The sequence below is a fragment of the Pseudophryne corroboree genome, chromosome 8 (assembly GCF_028390025.1).
Source record: "Pseudophryne corroboree isolate aPseCor3 chromosome 8, aPseCor3.hap2, whole genome shotgun sequence".
In the NCBI taxonomy this organism is placed as follows: domain Eukaryota; kingdom Metazoa; phylum Chordata; class Amphibia; order Anura; family Myobatrachidae; genus Pseudophryne; species Pseudophryne corroboree.
The window spans coordinates 1,015,137-1,040,482 of record NC_086451.1 but is presented as its reverse complement, the minus strand read 5'-3'; the positions used below and the strand labels follow the sequence as shown (position 1 = coordinate 1,040,482).

The following is a 25,346-nucleotide window of genomic DNA, read 5'->3' as shown; positions in this document are numbered from 1 at the left end:
GGAGCCCCGCACCCAGCTGACTAGATACAGACCCCTCTGTACAGCACCGGTACACTCACCCCAGGGAACCCCGCACCCAGCTGACTAGATACAGACCCCTCTGTACAGCACCGGTACACTCACCCCAAAGAGCCCCGCACCCAGCTGACTAGATACAGACCCCTCTGTACAGCACCGGTACACTCACCCCAGGCAGTCCCGCACCCAGCTGACTAGATACAGACCCCTCTGTACAGCACCGGTACACTCACCCCAGGGAGCCCAGCACCCAGCTGACTAGATACAGACCCTTCTGTACAGCACCGGTACACTCACCCCAGGCAGCCCCGCACCCAGCTGACTAGATACAGACCCCTCTGTACAGCACCGGTACACTCACCCCAGGGAGCCCCGCACCCAGCTGACTAGATACAGACCCCTCTGTACAGCACCGGTACACTCACCCCAGGGAGCCCCGCACCCAGCTGACTAGATACAGACCCCTCTGTACAGCACCGGTACACTCACCCCAGGGAGCCCCGCACCCAGCTGACTAGATACAGACCCCTCTGTACAGCACCGGTACACTCACACCAGGGAGCCCCGCACCCAGCTGACTAGATACAGACCCCTCTGTACAGCACCGGTACACTCACCCCAGGGAGCCCCGCACCCAGCTGACTAGATACAGACCCCTCTGTACAGCACCGGTACACTCACCCCAGGGAGCCCCGCACCCAGCTGACTAGATACAGACCCCTCTGTACAGCACCGGTACACTCACACCAGGAAGCCCCGCACCCAGCTGACTAGATACAGACCCCTCTGTACAGCACCGGTACACTCACCCCAGGGAGCCCCGCACCCAGCTGACTAGACACAGATCGCTCTGTACAGCACCGGTACACTCACCCCAGGGAGCCCCGCACCCAGCTGACTAGACACAGACCGCTCTGTACAGCACCGGTACACTCACCCCAGGGAGCCCCGCACCCAGCTGACTAGACACAGACCGCTCTGTACAGCACCGGTACACTCACCCCAGGGAGCCCGCACCCAGCTGACTAGATACAGACCCCTCTGTACAGCACCGGTACACTCACCCCAGGGAGCCCCGCACCCAGCTGACTAGACACAGATCGCTCTGTACAGCACCGGTACACTCACCGCAGGGAGCCCCGCACCCAGCTGACTAGACACAGACCGCTCTGTACAGCACCGGTACACTCACCCCAGGGAGCCCCGCACCCAGCTGACTAGACACAGACCGCTCTGTACAGCACCGGTACACTCACCCCAGGGAGCCCGCACCCAGCTGACTAGATACAGACCCCTCTGTACAGCACCGGTACACTCACCCCAGGGAGCCCCGCACCCAGCTGACTAGATACAGACCGCTCTGTACAGCACCGGTACACTCACCCCAGGGAGCCCCGCACCCAGCTGACTAGATACAGACCCCTCTGTACAGCACCGGTACACTCACCCCAGGGAGCCCCGCACCCATCTATTACAGGTAACTGATGTAGCAAGTGGTGTCACTCATTTCTGGGAACATACTATTATGTAATACCTTTGTGCTGGGTGGGATCTCGTACTGCTCCCCTGCAGCCCCAGCAGCACAATGTTGGAGACCGGTTTCATATGTTTTCCAGCTTGAAAAAGGTCCAGAAAGGACCAAAACGTTGCATTTAAGCCGACATGTACATGTTGCATTTGGTGGTGAGTGCCTTCTTTTGGAATCATATATACTGTATACTCTGTATGTATATACAGTAGAGATGTGCACCGGAAATTTTTTGGGTTTTGGTTTTGTATTCGGTTCCGCGGCCGTGTTTTGGATTCGGACGCATTTTGGCAAAACCTCCCTTAAATTTTTTTGTCGGATTCGGGTATGTTTTGGATTCAGGTGGGGTTTTTTTCAAAAACCACTCAAAAACAGCTTAAATCATAGAATTTGGGGGTGATTTTGATCCTAATGTATTATTAACCTCAATAACCATAATTTCCACTCATTTCCAGTATATTCTGAACACCTCACACCTCACAATATTATTTTTTGTCCTAAAATTTGCACCGAGGTCGCTGGATAACTAAGCTAAGCGACCCAAGTGGCCGACACAAACACCTGGCCCATCTAGGAGTGGCACTGCTGTGTCAGGCAGGATGGCACTTCAAAAAAATAGTCCTCAAACATCACATGATGCAAAGAAGAAAAAGAGGTGCAAGATGGAATTGTCCTTGGGCCCTCCCACCCACCCTTATGTTGTATAAACAGGACATGCACACTTTAACCAACCCATCATTTCAGTGACAGGGTCTGCCACACGACTGTGACTGAAATGACTGGTTGGTTTGGGCCCCCACCAAAAAAGAAGCAATCAATCCCTCCTTGCACAAACTGGCTCTACAGAGGCAAGATGTCCACCTCCTCCTCATCCTCCGATTCTTCACCCCTTTCACTGTGTACATCCCCCTTCTCACAGATTATTAATTTGTCCCCACTGGAATCCACCATCTCAGGTCCCTGTGTACTTTCTGGAGGCAATTGATGGTTAATGTCTCCACGGAGGAATTCATTTTGATGAACATCATCTTCTCCACATTTTGTGGAAGTAACCTCGTACGCCGATTGCTGACAAGGTGACCGGCTGCACTAAACACTCTTTCGGAGTACACACTGGAGGGGGGCAACTTAGGTAAAATAAAGCCAGTTTGTGCAAGGGCCTCCAAATTGCCTCTTATTCCTGCCAGTATACGTACGGACTGTCTGACGTGCCTACTTGTATGCGGTCACTCATATAATCCTCCACCATTCTTTCAATAGTGTCAGTAATCGTTGGCAGGTCCTTCAGTCCGGACCAGCTTTCGCTCCTGACTGCCCTGCATCACCGCCAGCGGGTGGTTTTGGAAATTTTATCCTTTTCCTGGCAGCTCCACTGGTGGTAGAAAATGAAGGAGGAGCTGTTGGCGGGTCACGTTCCGCTTGACTTGACAAGTGTCTCACCAGCAGGTCTTTGAACCTCTGCAGACTTGTGTCTGCTGGAAAGAGAGATACAACGTAGGCTTTAAACCTAGGATCGAGCACGGTGGCCAAAATGTAGTGCTCTGATTTCAACAGATTGACCACCCGTGAATCCCGGTTAAGCGAATTAAGGGCTCCATCCACAAGTCCCACATGCCTAGCGGAATCGCTCCGTTTTAGCTCCTCCTTCAATCTCTCCAGCTGCTTCTGCAAAAGCCTGATGAGGGGAATGACCTGACTCAGGCTGGCAGTGTCTGAACTGACTTCACGTGTGGCAAGTTCAAAGGGTTGCAGAACCTTGCACAACGTTGAAATCAATCTCCACTGCGCTTGAGTCAGGTGCATTCCCCCTCCTTTGCCTATATCGTAGGCAGATGTATAGGCTTGAATTGCCATTTGCTGCTCCTCCATCCTCTGAAGGGTTGAATTCCACCTCGTTACCACCTCTTGCTTCAGCTGATGGAGGGGCAGGTTCAGGAGTGTTTGCTGGTGCTCCAGTCTTCGGCACGCGGTGGATGAATGCCGAAAGTGGCCCGCAATTCTTCGGGCCACCAACAGCATCTCTTGCACGCCCCTGTAATTTTTTAAATAATTCTGCACCACCAAATTCATTGTATGTGCAAAACATGGGACGTGCTGGAATTTGCCCACATGTAACGCATGCACAATATTGTTGGCGTTGTCTGATGTCACAAATCCCCAGGAGAGTCCAATTGGGGTAAGCCAATCTGCGATGATGTTCCTCAGTTTCCGTAAGAGGTTTTCAGCTGTGTGCCTCTTATGGAAAGCGGTGATACAAAGCGTAGCCTGCCTAGGAACGAGTTGGCGTTTGCGAGATGCTGCTACTGGTGCCGCCGCTGCTGTTCTTGCTGCGGGAGGCAATACATCTACCCAGTGGGCTGTCACAGTCATATAGTCCTTAGTCTGCCCTGCTCCACTTGTCCACATGTCCGTGGTTAAGTGGACATTGGGTACAACTTCATTTTTTAGGACAGTTGTGAGTCTTTTTCTGACGTCTGTGTACATTTTCGGTATCGCCTGCCTAGTGAAGTGGAACCTAGATGGCATTTGGTACCGGGGACACACTACCTCAATCAATTCTCTAAGTCCCTGTGAACTAACGGCGGATACCGGACGCACGTCTAACACCAACATAGTTGCCAAGGCCTGAGTTATCCGCTTTGCAACAGGATGACTGCTGTGATATTTCATCTTCCTCGCAAAGGACTGTCGGACAGTCAATTGCTTACTGGAAGTAGTACAAGTGGTCTTCCGACTTCCCCTCTGGGATGACGATCGACTCCCAGCAGCAACAACAGCAGAGCCAGCAGCAGTAGGCGTTACACTCAAGGATCCATCGGAGGAATCCCAGGCAGGAGAGGACTCGCCAGACTTGCCAGTGACATGACCTGCAGGACTATTGGCTTTCCTGGGTAAGGAGGAAATTGACACTGAGGGAGTTGGTGGTGTGGTTTGCGTGAGCTTGGTTACAAGAGGAAGGGATTTAGTGGTCAGTGGACTGCTTCCGCTGTCACACAAAGTTTTTGAACTTGTCACTGACTTATGATGAATGCGCTGCAGGTGACGTTTAAGGGAGGATGTTCCTAGGTGGTTAACGTCCTTACCCCTACTTATTACAGCTTGACAAAGGCAACACACGGCTTGACACCTGTTGTCCGCATTTCTGTTGAAATAATTCCACACCGAAGAGCTGATTTTTGGGGTATTTTCACCAGGCATGTCAACGGCCCTATTCCTCCCACGGACAACAGGTGTCTCCCCGGGTGCCTGACTTAGACAAACCACCTCACCATCAGAATCCTCCTTGTCAATTTCCTCCTCAGTGTCAGCAACACCCATATCCTCATCCTGGTGTACTTCAACACTGACATCTTCAATTTGACTATCAGGAACTGGACTGCGGGTGCTCCTTCCAGCACTTGCAGGGGGCGTGCAAATGGTGGAAGGCGCAAGCTCTTCCCGTCCAGTGTTGGGAAGGTCAGGCTTCCATCCTCATGTGAAGTGCTTCCATCCTCATGTGAAGCTGAACCACTAGCCATGAACATAGGCCAGGGCCTCAGCCGTTCTTTGCCACTCCGTGTTGTAAATGGCATATTGGCAAGTTTACGCTTCTCCTCAGACGCTTTTAATTTAGATTTTTGGGTCATTTTTACTGAACTTTTGTTTTTTGGATTTTACATGCTCTCTACTATAACATTGGGCATCGGCCTTGGCAGACGACGTTGATGGCATTGAATCGTCTCGGCCATGACTAGTGGCAGCAGCTTCAGCACGAGGTGGAAGTGGATCTTGATCTTTCCTTATTTTACCCTCCACATTTTTGTTCTCCATTTTTTAATGTGTGGAATTATATGCCAGTAATATATCAATAGCAATGGCCTACTGTACTGTACAACTATATACTGGTGGTCACCACAATGCTGCACTGTACTACTATATATACTGGTCACAACAATGCAGCACAGATATGGATACTAGAAGTGACACAGAGCTGCAAGATAACGCTATGGCCTACTGTACTGTCTACTATATACTGGTGGTCACCACAATGCTGCACTGTACTACTATATACTGGTCACAACAATGCAGCACAGATATGGATACTAGAAGTGACACAGAGCTGCAAGATACAGCAATGGCCTACTGTACTGTACTACTATATACTGGTGGTCACCACAATGCACTGTACTACTATACAGTGGCAAACGCAGGATTTGCATGGGGGGGTTTCCAGAACTGGGCGGAGCCAATCACGGGGGTGGGGACTGAGGTGACCCAGTATATGCTGGGTCCGTAAAACTAGTGTGTCTGTGTATATATATATATATATATATATATATATATCTACACACACACACACATATATATATATACATATACACATATACATAGCATATTAAACATGCATACATACATACATATATATATATATATATATATGTACACACATACAGTACACACACATATATATATATATATATACACACACATGTATATATATATCATATGTGTGTGTGTGTGTGTGTGTGTGTGTATGTGTATATATGTATGTATATACATGTGTATATATGTATGCACATGGATATATATGTACTATAATTAAAATAAAGTAAACTTTTATTGCACTTACAAGTGCCACCAGGAAGACAGCAGGCTGCAGAGGACTCTAGACAGCCATTAATAATACTCATGCAGCTTAAAAAAAAATATATATATATATATTATTTTTTTTTAGTTGAGGGGGGTTTCTGGGTGCTCCGAAACCCCCCTGGGTGCGCCACTGCTATATACTGGTCACAACAATGCAGCAGATATTGAGCACTGATCAGGATACTAGAATACTAGAACTGAGTCTGATACGGAGCTGCAAGATACAGCAATGGCCTACTGCACTGTACTACTATATACTGGTGGTCACCACAATGCAGCACACTGAGCACAGATATTTGCAGCACACTGAGCACAGATATTTGCAGCACACTGAGAACAGATATGGAGCTTTTCAGGCAGAGAACGTAGCCACGTCCTCTCCGCTCAATCTACAATGCACGAGTGAAAATGGCGTTGACACGTGGTTCTTTATATGGAATACGAATCTCGCGAGAATCCGACAGCGGGATGATGACGTTTTCCCCCATTTGGGTTTTGCGACTAAGGCGGGAAGAACCGAGGCTGCTTCGGACCCGTGTAAAAAAAAGTTCGGGGGGGTTCGGATCTTGACGAACCGAACCTGCTCATCTCTAATAAACGGTATATATATAACATGGGGGTCCCACACTCGCAGCGTCAGATAGTAGGTTGCTGAGCTTGCACTCCACGGAGAACCCAGTAGGGCATCCAGATGCAGACATAATCCGCAGGAAGGGAAAGAGAACACACTCTTCAGTCTTTGTGTCAAAATTGTATAATAAGTCACACATTTATTTTAAACATCCAGTGGTACACCGCCCAGCGACGCCAGCTGGGTATGTTACATACATGCCTGACTTTACACACAGGCCGGAGAGCGCCTTCCTTTCCCCTTCCTGTGGATTACAATCAGTAGCGGCTCTTGCCACGGGCAAGCAGGCTTTTTGCCCGGGGCGCTGCTACCCTGAGGGCGCCGCCGCTACTAATTATCCTTCTTCGCTCCCCGGCTCCCGGCTGCAGCGAGCGCCGTGTGCCGTATGACGTCTATTCCATATAGAGGAGCCGGCGCCCGGAGACAGCAGCAGCAGCGGTCCGGAAGCAGGAGCGAGGCTGGTAAGTATTGTGTTTTTTCTTTTAGGGTTTCAAAGCGGCTACAGGGGGGAACTACTACTGGGGACACATACAGGGGGCACAGCTACTGGGGACACATACAGGGGGCACAGCTACAGGGGGCACTACTACTGGGGACACATACAGGGGGCACAGCTACTGGGGACACATACAGGGGGCACAGCTACAGGGGGCACTACTACTGGGGACACATACAGGGGGCACAGCTACAGGGGGCACAGCTACTGGGGACACATACAGGGGGCACAGCTACAGGGGGCACTACTACTGGGGACACATACAGGGGGCACAGCTACTGGGGACACATACAGGGGGCACAGCTACAGGGGGCACAGCTACTGTGGACACAGCTACTGGGGGTACTACTATATAGGGGGCACTATTACAAGGGGCACATCTACTAGGGGCACAACTACAGGGGGCACTGCTACAGGGGGAACAGCTACTGGGGCAAATTAACTGGGGGCACAGCTGCTGGGGGCACAACTACTGGGGCAAATCTACAGGGGGGCACAAGTACAGGGGGCACAGGGCAAATCTACTGGGGGGCACAACTACTTGGGGCAAATCTGGGGGCACAGCTAATGGGGGCATAACTGTGGCCATGACCCTCCCCTATAAAGCCACGCCCCTGTTTTGCCGCGCACGCGCGCGGGGGGGGGGGGGGGGGGGCGCCAGTGGAAAACTTTGCACTGGTGTAGAACCGGCCCTGATTACAATTGTATACAGTATGTGTATATATATATATATATATATATATTGTCGTACATTAACATTAGCCGGTCTTGAGGAAGACCCATGTGTTGGGTCAAAACGTCAACTGATGGCGTAATCTTGAACTGGTTTATACAAATTAAAAATCTATGAATTTTGACCTAATGGAATCTGTGATTTCCATGTTTTTCCTATTACAACCTCTGCATGTAAATTGTAACCTGCCTGAATGTGAGAAGCCGGAGAGAGCCGGGGACAGCGGAAGGGGTAATGTGCTGCATCTGTGGCCTGCAGTGACTGTGAGAGCGGAAGGGGTAATGTGCTGCATCTGTGTCCTGCAGCGAGTGTGAGAGCGGAAGGGGTAATGTGCTGCATCTGTGTCCTGCAGCGACTGTGAGAGCGGAAGGGGTAATGTGCTGCATCTGTGTCCTGCAGCGAGTGTGAGAGCGGAAGGGGTAATGTGCTGCATCTGTGTCCTGCAGCGAGTGTGAGAGAGGAAGGGGTAATGCGCTGCATCTGTGTCCTGCAGCGACTGTGAGAGCGGAAGGGGTAATGTGCTGCATCTGTGTCCTGCAGCGACTGTGAGAGCGGAAGGGGTAATGTGCTGCATCTGTGGCCTGCAGTGACTGTGAGAGCGGAAGGGGTAATGTGCTGCATCTGTGTCCTGCAGCGACTGTGAGAGCGGAAGGGGTAATGTGCTGCATCTGTGGCCTGCAGTGACTGTGAGAGCGGAAGGGGTAATGTGCTGCATCTGTGGCCTGCAGTGAGTGTGAGAGCGGAAGGGGTAATGTGCTGCATCTGTGTCCTGCAGCGAGTGTGAGAGAGGAAGGGGTAATGCGCTGCATCTGTGTCCTGCAGCGACTGTGAGAGCGGAAGGGGTAATGTGCTGCATCTGTGTCCTGCAGCGAGTGTGAGAGCGGAAGGGGTAATGTGCTGCATCTGTGGCCTGCAGTGACTGTGAGAGCGGAAGGGATAGTGTGCTGCATCTGTGTCCTGCAGCGAGTGTGAGAGCGGAAGGGGTAATGTGCTGCATCTGTGTCCTGCAGCGAGTGTGAGAGAGGAAGGGGTAATGCGCTGCATCTGTGTCCTGCAGCGACTGTGAGACTGGAAGGGGTAATGTGCTGCATCTGTGGCCTGCAGCGAGTGTGAGAGCGGAAGGGGTAATGTGCTGCATCTGTGTCCTGCAGCAACTGTGAGAGCGGAAGGTGTAATGTGCTGCATCTGTGTCCTGCAGCGAGTGTGAGAGCGGAAGGGGTAATGTGCTGCATCTGTGGCCTGCAGTGACTGTGAGAGCGGAAGGGATAGTGTGCTGCATCTGTGTCCTGCAGCGAGTGTGAGAGCGGAAGGGGTAATGTGCTGCATCTGTGGCCTGCAGTGACTGTGAGAGCGGAAGGGGTAATGTGCTGCATCTGTGGCCTGTAGCGATTGTGAGAGCGGAAGGCGTAATGTGCTGCATCTGTGGCAGGTGGCCTGCAGCGAGTGTGAGAGCGGAAGGGGTAATGTGCTGCATCTGTGTCCTGCAGCAACTGTGAGAGCGGAAGGTGTAATGTGCTGCATCTGTGTCCTGCAGCGAGTGTGAGAGCGGAAGGGGTAATGTGCTGCATCTGTGGCCTGCAGTGACTGTGAGAGCGGAAGGGATAGTGTGCTGCATCTGTGTCCTGCAGCGAGTGTGAGAGCGGAAGGGGTAATGTGCTGCATCTGTGGCCTGCAGTGACTGTGAGAGCGGAAGGGGTAATGTGCTGCATCTGTGGCCTGTAGCGACTGTGAGAGCGGAAGGCGTAATGTGCTGCATCTGTGGCAGGTGGCCTGCAGCGAGTGTGAGAGCGGAAGGGGTAATGTGCTGCATCTGTGTCCTGCAGTGACTGTGAGAGCGGAAGGGGTAATGTGCTGCATCTGTGTCCTGCAGCGAGGGTGAGAGCGGAAGGGGTAATGTGCTGCATCTGTGTCCTGCAGCGAGTGTGAGAGCGGAAGGGGTAATGTGCTGCATCTGTGTCCTGCAGCGAGTGTGAGAGCGGAAGGGGTAATGTGCTGCATCTGTGTCCTGCAGCGACTGTGAGAGCGGAAGGGGTAATGTGCTGCATCTGTGTCCTGCAGCGAGGGTGAGAGCGGAAGGGGTAATGTGCTGCATCTGTGTCCTGCAGCGAGTGTGAGAGCGGAAGGGGTAATGTGCTGCATCTGTGTCCTGCAGCGACTGTGAGAGCGGAAGGGGTAATGTGCTGCATCTGTGTCCTGCAGCGAGGGTGAGAGCGGAAGGGGTAATGTGCTGCATCTGTGTCCTGCAGCGATTGTGAGAGAGGAAGGGGTAATGTGCTGCATCTGTGTCCTGCAGCGAGTGTGAGAGCGGAAGGGGTAATGTGCTGCATCTGTGTCCTGCAGCGAGTGTGAGAGCGGAAGGGATAATGTGCTGCATCTGTGGCCTGCAGCGACTGTGAGACCGGAAGGGATAATGTGCTGCATCTGTGTCCTGCAGCGACTGTGAGAGAGGAAGGGGTAATGTGCTGCATCTGTGTCCTGCAGCGAGTGTGAGAGAGGAAGGGGTAATGTGCTGCATCTCTGTCCTGCAGCGACTGTGAGAGCGGAAGGGGTAATGTGCTGCATCTGTGTCCTGCAGCGATTGTGAGAGAGGAAGGGGTAATGTGCTGCATCTGTGTCCTGCAGCGAGTGTGAGAGCGGAAGGGGTAATGTGCTGCATCTGTGGCCTGCAGCGACTGTGAGACCGGAAGGGATAATGTGCTGCATCTGTGGCCTGCAGCGACTGTGAGACCGGAAGGGATAATGTGCTGCATCTGTGGCCTGCAGCGACTGTGAGAGAGGAAGGGGTAATGTGCTGCATCTGTGTCCTGCAGCGAGTGTGAGAGAGGAAGGGGTAATGTGCTGCATCTGTGGCCTGCAGTGACTGTGAGAGCGGAAGGGGTAATGTGCTGCATCTCTGTCCTGCAGCGACTGTGAGAGCGGAAGGGGTAATGTGCTGCATCTGTGTCCTACAGCGACTGTGAGAGAGGAAGGGGTAATGTGCTGCATCTGTGTCCTGCAGCGACTGTGAGAGCGGAAGGGGTAATGTGCTGCATCTGTGTCCTACAGCGACTGTGAGAGAGGAAGGGGTAATGTGCTGCATCTCTGTCCTGCAGCGACTGTGAGAGAGGAAGGGGTAATGTGCTGCATCTGTGTCCTGCAGCGACTGTGAGAGCGGAAGGGGTAATGTGCTGCATCTCTGTCCTGCAGCGACTGTGAGAGCGGAAGGGGTAATGTGCTGCATCTGTGGCCTGCAGCGAGTGTGAGAGCGGAAGGGGTAATGTGCTGCATCTGTGTCCTGCAGCGAGTGTGAGAGCGGAAGGGGTAATGTGCTGCATCTGTGGCCTGCAGCGACTGTGAGAGCGGAAGGGGTAATGTGCTGCATCTGTGTCCTGCAGCGACTGTGAGAGCGGAAGGGGTAATGTGCTGCATCTGTGTCCTGCAGCGACTGTGAGAGCGGAAGGGGTAATGTGCTGCATCTGTGTCCTGCAGCGAGTGTGAGAGCGGAAGGGGTAATGTGCTGCATCAGTGTCCTGCAGCGACTGTGAGAGCGGAAGGGGTAATGTGCTGCATCTGTGGCAGGTGGCCTGCAGTGAGTGTGAGAGCGGAAGGGGTAATGTGCTGCATCTGTGTCCTGCAGCGACTGTGAGAGCGGAAGGGGTAATGTGCTGCATCTGTGGCAGGTGGCCTGCAGCGAGTGTGAGAGCGGAAGGGGTAATGTGCTGCATCTGTGTCCTGCAGCGACTGTGAGAGCGGAAGGGGTAATGTGCTGCATCTCTGTCCTGCAGCGACTGTGAGAGCGGAAGGGGTAATGTGCTGCATCTGTGGCCTGCAGCGACTGTGAGAGCGGAAGGGGTAATGTGCTGCATCTGTGTCCTGCAGCGACTGTGAGAGCGGAAGGGGTAATGTGCTGCATCTGTGTCCTGCAGCGACTGTGAGAGCGGAAGGGGTAATGTGCTGCATCTGTGTCCTGCAGCGACTGTGAGAGCGGAAGGGGTAATGTGCTGCATCTGTGTCCTGCAGCGACTGTGAGAGCGGAAGGGGTAATGTGCTGCATCTGTGTCCTGCAGCGAGTGTGAGAGCGGAAGGGGTAATGTGCTGCATCTGTGTCCTGCAGCGAGTGTGAGAGCGGAAGGGGTAATGTGCTGCATCTGTGTCCTGCAGCGACTGTGAGAGCGGAAGGGGTGATGTGCTGCATCTGTGTCCTGCAGCGACTGTGAGAGCGGAAGGGGTAATGTGCTGCATCTGTGTCCTGCAGCGAGTGTGAGAGCGGAAGGGGTAATGTGCTGCATCTGTGTCCTGCAGCGACTGTGAGAGCGGAAGGGGTAATGTGCTGCATCTGTGTCCTGCAGCGAGTGTGAGAGAGGAAGGGGTAATGTGCTGCATCTGTGTCCTGCAGCGAGTGTGAGAGCGGAAGGGGTAATGTGCTGCATCTTTGTCCTGCAGCGAGTGTGAGAGAGGAAGGGGTAATGTGCTGCATCTGTGGCCTGCAGCCACTGTGAGAGCGGAAGGGGTAATGTGCTGCATCTTTGTCCTGCAGCGAGTGTGAGAGAGGAAGGGGTAATGTGCTGCATCTGTGTCCTGCAGTGACTGTGAGAGAGGAAAGCGTAATGTGCTGCATCTGTGTCCTGCAGCGAGTGTGAGAGAGGAAGGGGTAATGTGCTGCATCTGTGGCCTGCAGTGACTGTGAGAGCGGAATGGGTAATGTGCTGCATCTGTGTCCTGCAGCGAGTGTGAGAGCGGAAGGGGTAATGTGCTGCATCTGTGTCCTGCAGTGACTGTGAGAGCGGAAGGGGTAATGTGCTGCATCTGTGTCCTGCAGCGACTGTGAGAGCGGAAGGGGTAATGTGCTGCATCTCTGTCCTGCAGCGACTGTGAGAGCGGAAGGGGTAATGTGCTGCATCTGTGTCCTGCAGCGAGTGTGAGAGCGGAAGGGGTAATGTGCTGCATCTGTGGCCTGCAGTGAGTGTGAGAGCGGAAGGGGTAATGTGCTGCATCTGTGGCAGGTGGCCTGCAGTGAGTGTGAGAGCGGAAGGGGTAATGTGCTGCATCTGTGTCCTGCAGCGAGTGTGAGAGCGGAAGGGGTAATGTGCTGCATCTGTGGCCTGCAGTGAGTGTGAGAGCGGAAGGGGTAATGTGCTGCATCTGTGTCCTGCAGCGAGTGTGAGAGAGGAAGGGGTAATGTGCTGCATCTGTGGCAGGTGGCCTGCAGCGAGTGTGAGAGCGGAAGGGGTAATGTGCTGCATCTGTGGCAGGTGGCCTGCAGTGAGTGTGAGAGCGGAAGGGGTAATGTGCTGCATCTGTGTCCTGCAGCGAGTGTGAGAGCGGAAGGGGTAATGTGCTGCATCTGTGGCCTGCAGTGAGTGTGAGAGCGGAAGGGGTAATGTGCTGCATCTGTGTCCTGCAGCGAGTGTGAGAGAGGAAGGGGTAATGTGCTGCATCTGTGGCAGGTGGCCTGCAGTGAGTGTGAGAGCGGAAGGGGTAATGTGCTGCATCTGTGTCCTGCAGCGAGTGTGAGAGCGGAAGGGGTAATGTGCTGCATCTGTGGCAGGTGGCCTGCAGTGAGTGTGAGAGCGGAAGGGGTAATGTGCTGCATCTGTGGCAGGTGGCCTGCAGTGAGTGTGAGAGCGGAAGGGGTAATGTGCTGCATCTGTGGCAGGTGGCCTGCAGTGAGTGTGAGAGCGGAAGGGGTAATGTGCTGCATCTGTGTCCTGCAGCGAGTGTGAGAGCGGAAGGGGTAATGTGCTGCATCTGTGGCCTGCAGTGAGTGTGAGAGCGGAAGGGGTAATGTGCTGCATCTGTGGCCTGCAGCGAGTGTGAGAGCGGAAGGGGTAATGTGCTGCATCTGTGGCCTGCAGTGAGTGTGAGAGCGGAAGGGGTAATGTGCTGCATCTGTGTCCTGCAGCGAGTGTGAGAGCGGAAGGGGTAATGTGCTGCATCTGTGGCCTGCAGTGAGTGTGAGAGCGGAAGGGGTAATGTGCTGCATCTGTGTCCTGCAGCGAGTGTGAGAGAGGAAGGGGTAATGTGCTGCATCTGTGGCCTGCAGTGAGTGTGAGAGCGGAAGGGGTAATGTGCTGCATCTGTGTCCTGCAGCGAGTGTGAGAGCGGAAGGGGTAATGTGCTGCATCTGTGGCCTGCAGCGACTGTGAGAGCGGAAGGGGTAATGTGCTGCATCTGTGTCCTGCAGCGACTGTGAGACTGGAAGGGGTAATGTGCTGCATCTGTGTCCTGCAGCGAGTGTGAGAGCGGAAGGGGTAATGTGCTGCATCTGTGGCCTGCAGCGACTGTGAGAGCGGAAGGGGTAATGTGCTGCATCTGTGGCAGGTGGCCCAAAGCTTTATTACAGGAAGTGGGACGCCAGGTGAGGACTCAGCTTGTATTATGGAGGAAGTACTGTGCAGGCAGCTTTCTGAGGTAGTAGATGATGGACAGGTAGAGAACCCTGACTGATAAAGGTAGCAGTGTAATGGACAGTCAGGTAGCACTGGTCCCTATGTGGATTTATTACAGGAAGCGGGACGCCAGGTGAGGACTCAGCCTGTACTATGGAGGAAGTACTGTGCAGGCAGCTTTCTGAGGTAGTAGATGATGGACAGGTAGAGAACCCTGACTGATAAAGGTAGCAGTGTAATGGACAGTCAGGTAGCACTGGTCCCTATGTGGATTTATTACAGGAAGCGGGACGCCAGGTGAGGACTCAGCCTGTACTATGGAGGAAGTACTGTGCAGGCAGCTTTCTGAGGTAGTAGATGATGGACAGGTAGAGAACCCTGACTGATAAAGGTAGCAGTGTAATGGACAGTCAGGTAGCACTGGTCTCTATGTGGATTATTACAGGAAGTGGGACGCCAGGTGAGGACTCAGCCTGTACTATGGAGGAAGTACTGTGCCGGCAGCTTTCTGAGGTAGCAGATGATGGACAGGTAGAGAACCCTGACTGATAAAGGTAGCAGTGTAATGGACAGTCAGGTAGCACTGGTCCCTATGTGGATTTATTACAGGAAGTGGGACGCCAGGTGAGGACTCAGCCTGTACTATGGAGGAAGTACTGTGCAGGCAGCATTCTGAGGTAGCAGGTGATGGACAGGTAGAGAACCCTGACTGATAAAGGTAGCAGTGTAATGGACAGTCAGGTAGCACTGGTCCCTATGTGGATTTATTACAGGAAGTGGGACGCCAGGTGAGGACTCAGCCTGTACTATGGAGGAAGTACTGTGCAGGCAGCATTCTGAGGTAGCAGGTGATGGACAGGTAGAGAACCCTGACTGATAAAGGTAGCAGTGTAATGGACAGTCAGGTAGCACTGGTCCCTATGTGGATTTATTACAGGAAGTGGGACGCCAGGTGAGGACTCAGCCTGTACTATGGAGGAAGTACTGTGCAGGCAGCTTTCCGAGGTAGCAGGTGATGGACAGGTAGAGAACCCTGACTGATAAAGGTAGCAGTGTAATGGACAGTCAGGTAGCACTGGTCCCTATGTGGATTTATTACAGGAAGTGGGACGCCAGGTGAGGACTCAGCCTGTACTATGGAGGAAGTACTGTGCAGGCAGCATTCTGAGGTAGCAGGTGATGGACAGGTAGAGAACCCTGACTGATAAAGGTAGCAGTGTAATGGACAGTCAGGTAGCACTGGTCCCTATGTGGATTTATTACAGGAAGTGGGACGCCAGGTGAGGACTCAGCCTGTACTATGGAGGAAGTACTGTGCAGGCAGTTTTGTGAGGTAGCAGATGATGGACAGGTAGAGAACCCTGACTGATAAAGGTAGCAGTGTAATGGACAGTCAGGTAGCACTGGTTCCTATGTGGATTTATTACAGGAAGTGGGACGCCAGGTGAGGACACAGCCTGTACTATGGAGGAAGTACTGTGCAGGCAGCTTTCCGAGGTGGCAGTTGATGGACAGGTAGAGAACCCTGACTGATAAAGGTAGCAGTGTAATGGACAGTCAGGTAGCACTGGTCCCTATGTGGATTTATTACAGGAAGCGGGACGCCAGATGAGGACACAGCCTGTACTATGGAGGAAGTATTATGCAGGCAGCTTTCTGAGGTAGTAGATGATGGACAGGTAGAGAACCCTGACTGATAAAGGTAGCAGTAATTGACAGTCAGGTAGCACTGGTCCCTATGTGGATTTATTACAGGAAGTGGGACGCCAGGTGAGGACTCAGCCTGTACTATGGAGGAAGTACTGTGCAGGCAGCTTTCTGAGGTAGCAGATGATGGACAGGTAGAGAATCCTGGCTGATAAAGGTAGCAGTGTAATGGACAGTCAGGTAGCACTGGTCCCTATGTGGATTTATTACAGGAAGTGGGACGCCAGGTGAGGACTCAGCCTGTACTATGGAGGAAGTACTGTGCAGGCAGCTTTCTGAGGTGGCAGGTGAAGGACAGGTAGAGAACCCTGACTGATAAAGGTAGCAGTGTAATGGACAGTCAGGTAGCACTGGTCTCTGTGGATTTATTACAGGAAGTGGGGCGCCAGGTGAGGACTCAGCCTGTATTATGGAGGAAGTACTGTGCAGGCAGCTTTCTGAGGTAGTAGATGATGGACAGGTAGAGAACCCTGACTGATAAAGGTAGCAGTGTAATGGACAGTCAGGTAGCACTGGTCTCTATGTGGATTATTACAGGAAGTGGGACGCCAGGTGAGGACTCAGCCTGTACTATGGAGGAAGTACTGTGCCGGCAGCTTTCTGAGGTAGCAGATGATGGACAGGTAGAGAACCCTGACTGATAAAGGTAGCAGTGTAATGGACAGTCAGGTAGCACTGGTCCCTATGTGGATTTATTACAGGAAGTGGGACGCCAGGTGAGGACTCAGCCTGTACTATGGAGGAAGTACTGTGCAGGCAGCATTCTGAGGTAGCAGGTGATGGACAGGTAGAGAACCCTGACTGATAAAGGTAGCAGTGTAATGGACAGTCAGGTAGCACTGGTCCCTATGTGGATTTATTACAGGAAGTGGGACGCCAGGTGAGGACTCAGCCTGTACTATGGAGGAAGTACTGTGCAGGCAGCATTCTGAGGTAGCAGGTGATGGACAGGTAGAGAACCCTGACTGATAAAGGTAGCAGTGTAATGGACAGTCAGGTAGCACTGGTCCCTATGTGGATTTATTACAGGAAGTGGGACGCCAGGTGAGGACTCAGCCTGTACTATGGAGGAAGTACTGTGCAGGCAGCTTTCCGAGGTAGCAGGTGATGGACAGGTAGAGAACCCTGACTGATAAAGGTAGCAGTGTAATGGACAGTCAGGTAGCACTGGTCCCTATGTGGATTTATTACAGGAAGTGGGACGCCAGGTGAGGACTCAGCCTGTACTATGGAGGAAGTACTGTGCAGGCAGCATTCTGAGGTAGCAGGTGATGGACAGGTAGAGAACCCTGACTGATAAAGGTAGCAGTGTAATGGACAGTCAGGTAGCACTGGTCCCTATGTGGATTTATTACAGGAAGTGGGACGCCAGGTGAGGACTCAGCCTGTACTATGGAGGAAGTACTGTGCAGGCAGTTTTGTGAGGTAGCAGATGATGGACAGGTAGAGAACCCTGACTGATAAAGGTAGCAGTGTAATGGACAGTCAGGTAGCACTGGTTCCTATGTGGATTTATTACAGGAAGTGGGACGCCAGGTGAGGACACAGCCTGTACTATGGAGGAAGTACTGTGCAGGCAGCTTTCCGAGGTGGCAGTTGATGGACAGGTAGAGAACCCTGACTGATAAAGGTAGCAGTGTAATGGACAGTCAGGTAGCACTGGTCCCTATGTGGATTTATTACAGGAAGCGGGACGCCAGATGAGGACACAGCCTGTACTATGGAGGAAGTATTATGCAGGCAGCTTTCTGAGGTAGTAGATGATGGACAGGTAGAGAACCCTGACTGATAAAGGTAGCAGTAATTGACAGTCAGGTAGCACTGGTCCCTATGTGGATTTATTACAGGAAGTGGGACGCCAGGTGAGGACTCAGCCTGTACTATGGAGGAAGTACTGTGCAGGCAGCTTTCTGAGGTAGCAGATGATGGACAGGTAGAGAATCCTGGCTGATAAAGGTAGCAGTGTAATGGACAGTCAGGTAGCACTGGTCCCTATGTGGATTTATTACAGGAAGTGGGACGCCAGGTGAGGACTCAGCCTGTACTATGGAGGAAGTACTGTGCAGGCAGCTTTCTGAGGTGGCAGGTGAAGGACAGGTAGAGAACCCTGACTGATAAAGGTAGCAGTGTAATGGACAGTCAGGTAGCACTGGTCTCTCTGTGGATTTATTACAGGAAGTGGGACGCCAGGTGAGGACTCAGCCTGTACTATGGAGGAAGTACTGTGCAGGCAGCTTTCTGAGGTAGCAGGTGATGGACAGGTAGAGAACCCTGACTGATAAAGGTAGCAGTGCAATGGACAGTCAGGTAGCACTGGTCTCTCTGTGGATTTATTACAGGAAGTGGGACACCAGGTGAGGACACAGCCTGTACTATGGAGGAAGTACTGTGCAGGCAGCTTTCTGAGGTAGCAGATGATGGACAGGTAGAGAACCCTGACTGATAAAGGTAGCAGTGTAGTGGACAGTCAGGTAGCACTGGTCTCGCTGTGGATTTATTACAGGAAGTGGGACACCAGCTGAGGACACAGCCTGTACTATGGAGGAAGTACTGTGCAGGCAGTTTTCTGAGGTAGCAGATGATGGACAGGTAGAGAACCCTGACTGATAAAGGTAGCAGTGTAATGGACAGTCAGGTAGCACTGGTCCCTATGTGGATTTATTACAGGAAGTGGGACGCCAGGTGAGGACACAGCCTGTACTATGGAGGAAGTACTGTGCAGGCAGCTTTCCGAGGTGGCAGGTGATGGACAGGTAGAGAACCCTGACTGATAAAGGTAGCAGTGTAATGGACAGTCAGGTAGCACTGGTCCCTATGTGGATTTATTACAGGAAGTGGGACGCCAGGTGAGGACTCAGACTGTACTATGGAGAAAGTACTGTGCAGGCAGCTTTCTGAGGTGGCAGGTGATGGACAGGTAGAGAACCCTGACTGATAAAGGTAGCAGTGTAATGGACAGTCAGGTACCACTGGTCTCTCTGTGGATTTATTACAGGAAGCGGGACGCCAGATGAGGACTCAGCCTGTATTATGGAGGAAGTACTGTGCAGGCAGCTTTCTGAGGTGGCAGGTGATGGACAGGCAGAGAACCCTGACTGATAAAGGTAGCAGTGTAATGGACAGTCAGGTAGCACTGGTCTCTATGTGGATTTATTACAGGAAGTGGGACGCCAGGTGAGGACACAGCCTGTACTATGGAGGATGTACTGTGCAGGCAGCTTTCTGAGGTAGCAGATGATGGACAGGTAGAGAACCCTGACTGATAAAGGTAGCAGTGTAATGGACAGTCAGGTAGCACTGGTCTCTGTGGATGTATTACAGGAAGTGGGACGCCAGGTGAGGACTCAGCCTGTACTATGGAGGAAGTACTGTGCAGGCAGCTTTCTGAGGTAGCAGATGATGGACAGGTAGAGAACCCTGACTGATAAAGGTAGCAGTGTAATGGACAGTCAGGTAGCACTGGTCTCTGTGGATTTATTACAGGAAGTGGGACGCCAGGTGAGGACTTAGCCTGTACTATGGAGGAAGTACTGTGCAGGCAGCTTTCTGAGGTAGCAGATGATGGACAGGTAGAGAACCCTGACTGATAAAGGTAGCAGTGTAATGGACAGTCAGGTAGCACTGGTCTCTCTGTGGATTTATTACAGGAAGTGGGACGCCAGATGAGGACTCAGCCTGTACTATGGAGGAAGTATTATGCAGGCAGCTTTCTGAGGTAGCAGATGATGGACAGGTAGAGAACCCTGACTGATAAAGGTAGCAGTGTAATGGACAGTCAGGTAGCACTGGTCTCTGTGGATGTATTACAGGAAGTGGGACGCCAGGTGAGGACTCAGCCTGTACTATGGAGGAAGTACTGTGCAGGCAGCTTTCTGAGGTAGCAGATGATGGACAGGTAGAGAACCCTGACTGATAAAGGTAGCAGTGTAATGGACAGTCAGGTAGCACTGGTCTCTGTGGATTTATTACAGGAAGTGGGGCGCCAGGTGAGGACTCAGCCTGTACTATGGAGGAAGTACTGTGCAGGCAGCTTTCTGAGGTGGCAGGTGATGGACAGGTAGAGAACCCTGACTGATAAAGGTAGCAGTGTAATGGACAGTCAGGTAGCACTGGTCTCTCTGTGGATTTATTACAGGAAGTGGGACACCAGGTGAGGACTCAGCCTGTACTATGGAGGAAGTATTATGCAGGCAGCTTTCTGAGGTAGCAGATGATGGACAGGTAGAGAACCCTGACTGATAAAGGTAGCAGTGTAATGGACAGTCAGGTAGCACTGGTCTCTATGTGGATTTATTACAGGAAGTGGGACGCCAGGTGAGGACATAGCCTGTACTATGGAGGAAGTATTATGCAGGCAGCTCCTCCCAGGGCTCACTCTCTGCTAAATCCCTGCAGCCTCCGCCCTTCCAGTCTTACATGGGACAGGACACAGCATGCATCCTGCAGTCTGACAGCTCGCCTTCAGGTCAGTGTCTCACTCATTCCTTGCAGCACAGTACTCCGGCATTTGGTATATGTTCAGAACACGGTGTACACTAACCTAACATATGTAAACTGGTAATATAACCTATATATATTATATACAATATATACTGTATGAATGGTAAAATGTTAGTGTACCCAATCTTCTGTGGTATCACCGGCATATCACTGGCTTAATGCAGAGATCAGGGGTTATGTGCATTTGTTGCAGACTGTAGTGACTTGTAATAAATAACGTGTTGTGCATCCTGCGGGCACAGGTGCCCTACCTACTGTACCAAGCTGGCGACATGTTACCAGTCAGTATCTGTGGCTGCATGTTACCAGTCAGTATCTGTGTCTCTGTGGCTGCATGTTACCAGTCAGTATCTGTGGCTGCATGTTACCAGTCAGTACCTGTGTCTCTGTGGCTGCATGTTACCAGTCAGTACCTGTGTCTCCGTGGCTGCATGACCCCAGTCAGTACCTGTGTCTCTGTGGCTGCATGTTACCAGTCAGTACCTGTGTCTCCGTGGCTGCATGTTACCAGTCAGTACCTGTGTCTCTGTGGCTGCATGTTACCAGTCAGTACCTGTGTCTCCGTGGCTGCATGTTACCAGTCAGTATCTGTGGCTGCATGTTACCAGTCAGTACCTGTGTCTCTGTGGCTGTATGTTACCAGTCAGTACCTGTGTCTCCGTGGCTGCATGACCCCAGTCAGTACCTGTGTCTCTGTGGCTGCATGTTACCAGTCAGTACCTGTGTCTCTGTGGCTGCATGTTACCAGTCAGTACCTGTGTCTCTGTGGCTGCATGTTACCAGTCAGTACCTGTGTCTCTGTGGCTGCATGTTACCAGTCAGTACCTGTGTCTCTGTGGCTGCATGTTACCAGTCAGTACCTGTGTCTCCGTGGCTGCATGTTACCAGTCAGTACCTGTGTCTCCGTGGCTGCTTGTTACCAGTCAGTATCTGTGGCTGCATGTTACCAGTCAGTACCTGTGTCTCTGTGGCTGCATGTTACCAGTCAGTACCTGTGTCTCCGTGGCTGCATGTTACCAGTCAGTACCTGTGTCTCCGTGGCTGCATGTTACCAGTCAGTATCTGTGGCCGCATGTTACCAGTCAGTACCTGTGTCTCTGTGGCTGCATGTTACCAGTCAGTACCTGTGTCTCCGTGGCTGCATGTTACCAGTCAGTATCTGTGGCTGCATGTTACCAGTCAGTATCTGTGTCTCCGTGGCTGCATGTTACCAGTCAGTACCTGTGTCTCCGTGGCTGCATGTTACCAGTCAGTACCTGTGTCTCTGTGGCTGCATGTTACCAGTCAGTATCTGTGTCTCTGTGGCTGCATGTTACCAGTCAGTATCTGTGTCTCTGTGGCTGCATGTTACCAGTCAGTATCTGTGTCTGCATGTTACCAGTCAGTATCTGTGGCTGCATGTTACCAGTCAGTACCTGTGTCTCCGTGGCTGCATGACCCCAGTCAGTACCTGTGTCTCTGTGGCTGCATGTTACCAGTCAGTACCTGTGTCTCTGTGGCTGCATGTTACCAGTCAGTACCTGTGTCTCTGTGGCTGCATGTTACCAGTCAGTACCTGTGTCTCTGTGGCTGCATGTTACCAGTCAGTACCTGTGTCTCTGTGGCTGCATGTTACCAGTCAGTACCTGTGTCTCTGTGGCTGCATGTTACCAGTCAGTACCTGTGTCTCTGTGGCTGCATGTTACCAGTCAGTACCTGTGTCTCCGTGGCTGCATGTTACCAGTCAGTATCTGTGGCCGCATGTTACCAGTCAGTACCTGTGTCTCTGTGGCTGCATGTTACCAGTCAGTACCTGTGTCTCCGTGGCTGCATGTTACCAGTCAGTATCTGTGGCTGCATGTTACCAGTCAGTACCTGTGTCTCCGTGGCTGCTTGTTACCAGTCAGTACCTGTGTCTCTGTGGCTGCATGTTACCAGTCAGTACCTGTGTCTCTGTGGCTGCATGTTACCAGTCAGTACCTGTGTCTCTGTGGCTGCATGTTACCAGTCAGTACCTGTGTCTCCGTGGCTGCATGTTACCAGTCAGTATCTGTGGCTGCATGTTACCAGTCAGTACCTGTGTCTCTGTTGCTGCATGTTACCAGTCAGTACCTGTGTCTCTGTGGCTGCATGTTACCAGTCAGTACCTGTGTCTCTGTGGCTGCATGTTACCAGTCCGTATCTGTGGCTGCATGTTACCAATCAGTATCTGTGTCTCTGTGGCTGCATGTTACCAGTCAGTATCTGTGTCTCTGTGGCTGCATGTTACCAGTCAGTATCTGTGTCTCTGTGGCTGCATGTTACTAGTCAGTATCTGTGGCTGCATGTTACCAGTCAGTATCTGTGTCTCTGTGGCTGCATGTTACCAGTCAGTATCTGTGGCTGCTTGTTACCAGTCAGTATCTGTGGCTGCATGTTACCAGTCAGTACCTGTGTCTCTGTGGCTGCATGTTACCAGTCAGTATCTGTGTCTCTGTGGCTGCATGTTACCAGTCAGTATCTGTGTCTCTGTGGCTGCATGTTACCAGTCAGTATCTGTGTCTCAGTGGCTGCATGTTACCAGTCAGTCTCTGTGGCTGCATGTTACCAGTCAGTACCTGTGTCTCCGTGACTGCATGTTACCAGTCAGTATCTGTGTCTCTGTGGCTGCATATTACCAGTCAGTATCTGTGGCTGCATGTTACCAGTCAGTACCTGTGTCTCCGTGGCTGCATGTTACCAGTCAGTATCTGTGGCTGCATGTTACCAGTCAGTATCTGTGGCTGCATGTTACAAGTCAGTATCTGTGTCTCTGTGGCTGCATGTTACCAGTCAGTACCTGTGTCTCTGTGGCTGCATGTTACCAGTCAGTACCTGTGTCTCCGTGGCTGCTTGTTACCAGTCAGTATCTGTGGCTGCATGTTACCAGTCAGTATCGGTGTCTCCGTGGCTGCTTGTTACCAGTCAGTATCTGTGGCTGCATGTTACCAGTCAGTACCTGTGTCTCCGTGGCTGCTTGTTACCAGTCAGTATCTGTGGCTGCATGTTACCAGTCAGTACCTGTGTCTCCGTGGCTGCTTGTTAACAGTCAGTACCTGTGTCTCCGTGGCTGCTTGTTACCAGTCAGTATCTGTGTCTCTGTGGCTGCATGTTACCAGTCAGTATCTGTGGCTGCATGTTACCAGTCAGTACCTGTGTCTCCGTGGCTGCATGTTACCAGTCAGTATCTGTGGCTGCATGTTACCAGTCTGTATCTGTGGCTGCATGTTACAAGTCAGTATCTGTGTCTCTGTGGCTGCATGTTACCAGTCAGTATCTGTGGCTGCATGTTACCAGTCAGTATCTGTGTCTCTGTGGCTGCATGTTACCAGTCAGTATCTGTGTCTCTGTGGCTGCATGTTACCAGTCAGTATATGTGGCTGCATGTTACCAGTCAGTATCTGTGTCTCTGTGGCTGCATGTTACCAGTCAGTGCCTGTGTCTCTGTGGTTGCATGTTACCAGTCAGTATCTGTGGCTGCATGTTACCAGTCAGTACCTGTGTCTCCGTGGCTGCTTGTTACCAGTCAGTATCTGTGGCTGCATGTTACCAGTCAGTACCTGTGTCTCCGTGGCTGCTTGTTAACAGTCAGTACCTGTGTCTCCGTGGCTGCTTGTTACCAGTCAGTATCTGTGGCTGCATGTTACCAGTCAGTATCTGTGTCTCTGTGGCTGCATGTTACCAGTCAGTACCTGTGTCTCCGTGGCTGCTTGTTACCAGTCAGTATCTGTGGCTGCATGTTACCAGTCAGTACCTGTGTCTCCGTGGCTGCTTGTTACCAGTCAGTATCTGTGTCTCTGTGGCTGCATGTTACCAGTCAGTATCTGTGGCTGCATGTTACCAGTCAGTACCTGTGTCTCCGTGGCTGCATGTTACCAGTCAGTATCTGTGGCTGCATGTTACCAGTCTGTATCTGTGGCTGCATGTTACAAGTCAGTATCTGTGTCTCTGTGGCTGCATGTTACCAGTCAGTATCTGTGGCTGCATGTTACCAGTCAGTATCTGTGTCTCTGTGGCTGCATGTTACCAGTCAGTATCTGTGTCTCTGTGGCTGCATGTTACCAGTCAGTATATGTGGCTGCATGTTACCAGTCAGTATCTGTGTCTCTGTGGCTGCATGTTACCAGTCAGTGCCTGTGTCTCTGTGGTTGCATGTTACCAGTCAGTATCTGTGGCTGCATGTTACAAGTCAGTATCTGTGTCTCTGTGGCTGCATGTTACCAGTCAGTATCTGTGTCTCTGTGGCTGCATGTTACCAGTCAGTATCTGTGTCTCTGTGGCTGCATGTTACCAGTCAGTATATGTGGCTGCATGTTACCAGTCAGTATCTGTGTCTCTGTGGCTGCATGTTACCAGTCAGTGCCTGTGTCTCTGTGGTTGCATGTTACCAGTCTGTATCTGTGGCTGCATGTTACAAGTCAGTATCTGTGTCTCTGTGGCTGCATGTTACCAGTCAGTATCTGTGGCTGCATGTTACCAGTCAGTATCTGTGTCTCTGTGGCTGCATGTTACCAGTCAGTGCCTGTGTCTCTGTTGCTGCATGTTACCAGTCAGTATATGTGGCTGCATGTTACCAGTCAGTATCTGTGTCTCTGTGGCTGCATGTTACCAGTCAGTGCCTGTGTCTCTGTGGTTGCATGTTACCAGTCAGTATCTGTGGCTGCATGTTACCAGTCAGTATCTGTATCTCTGTGGCTGCATGTTACCAGTCAGTACCTGTGTCTCTGTGGCTGCATGTT

The 25,346-nt window shown here is 51.9% G+C and overlaps 1 protein-coding gene across 2 annotated transcripts in view; it reads left to right on the top strand.

Moving 5' to 3' along the window:
* CARD9 (caspase recruitment domain family member 9) overlaps positions 1 to 25,346 on the top strand; it is a 238,687-nt gene that overhangs the window by 2,750 nt on the left and 210,591 nt on the right. Inside the window, exon 1 of one of the 2 annotated variants that reach the window (XM_063935813.1) lies at positions 20,530 to 20,575. The exons of the other annotated variant lie outside the window; for it this stretch is intronic. The gene's annotated coding sequence lies outside the window, so the exon portion shown is untranslated. Of the gene's footprint in view, positions 1 to 20,529; positions 20,576 to 25,346 lie in introns of those variants that run through there. 2 annotated transcript variants of the gene reach the window in all.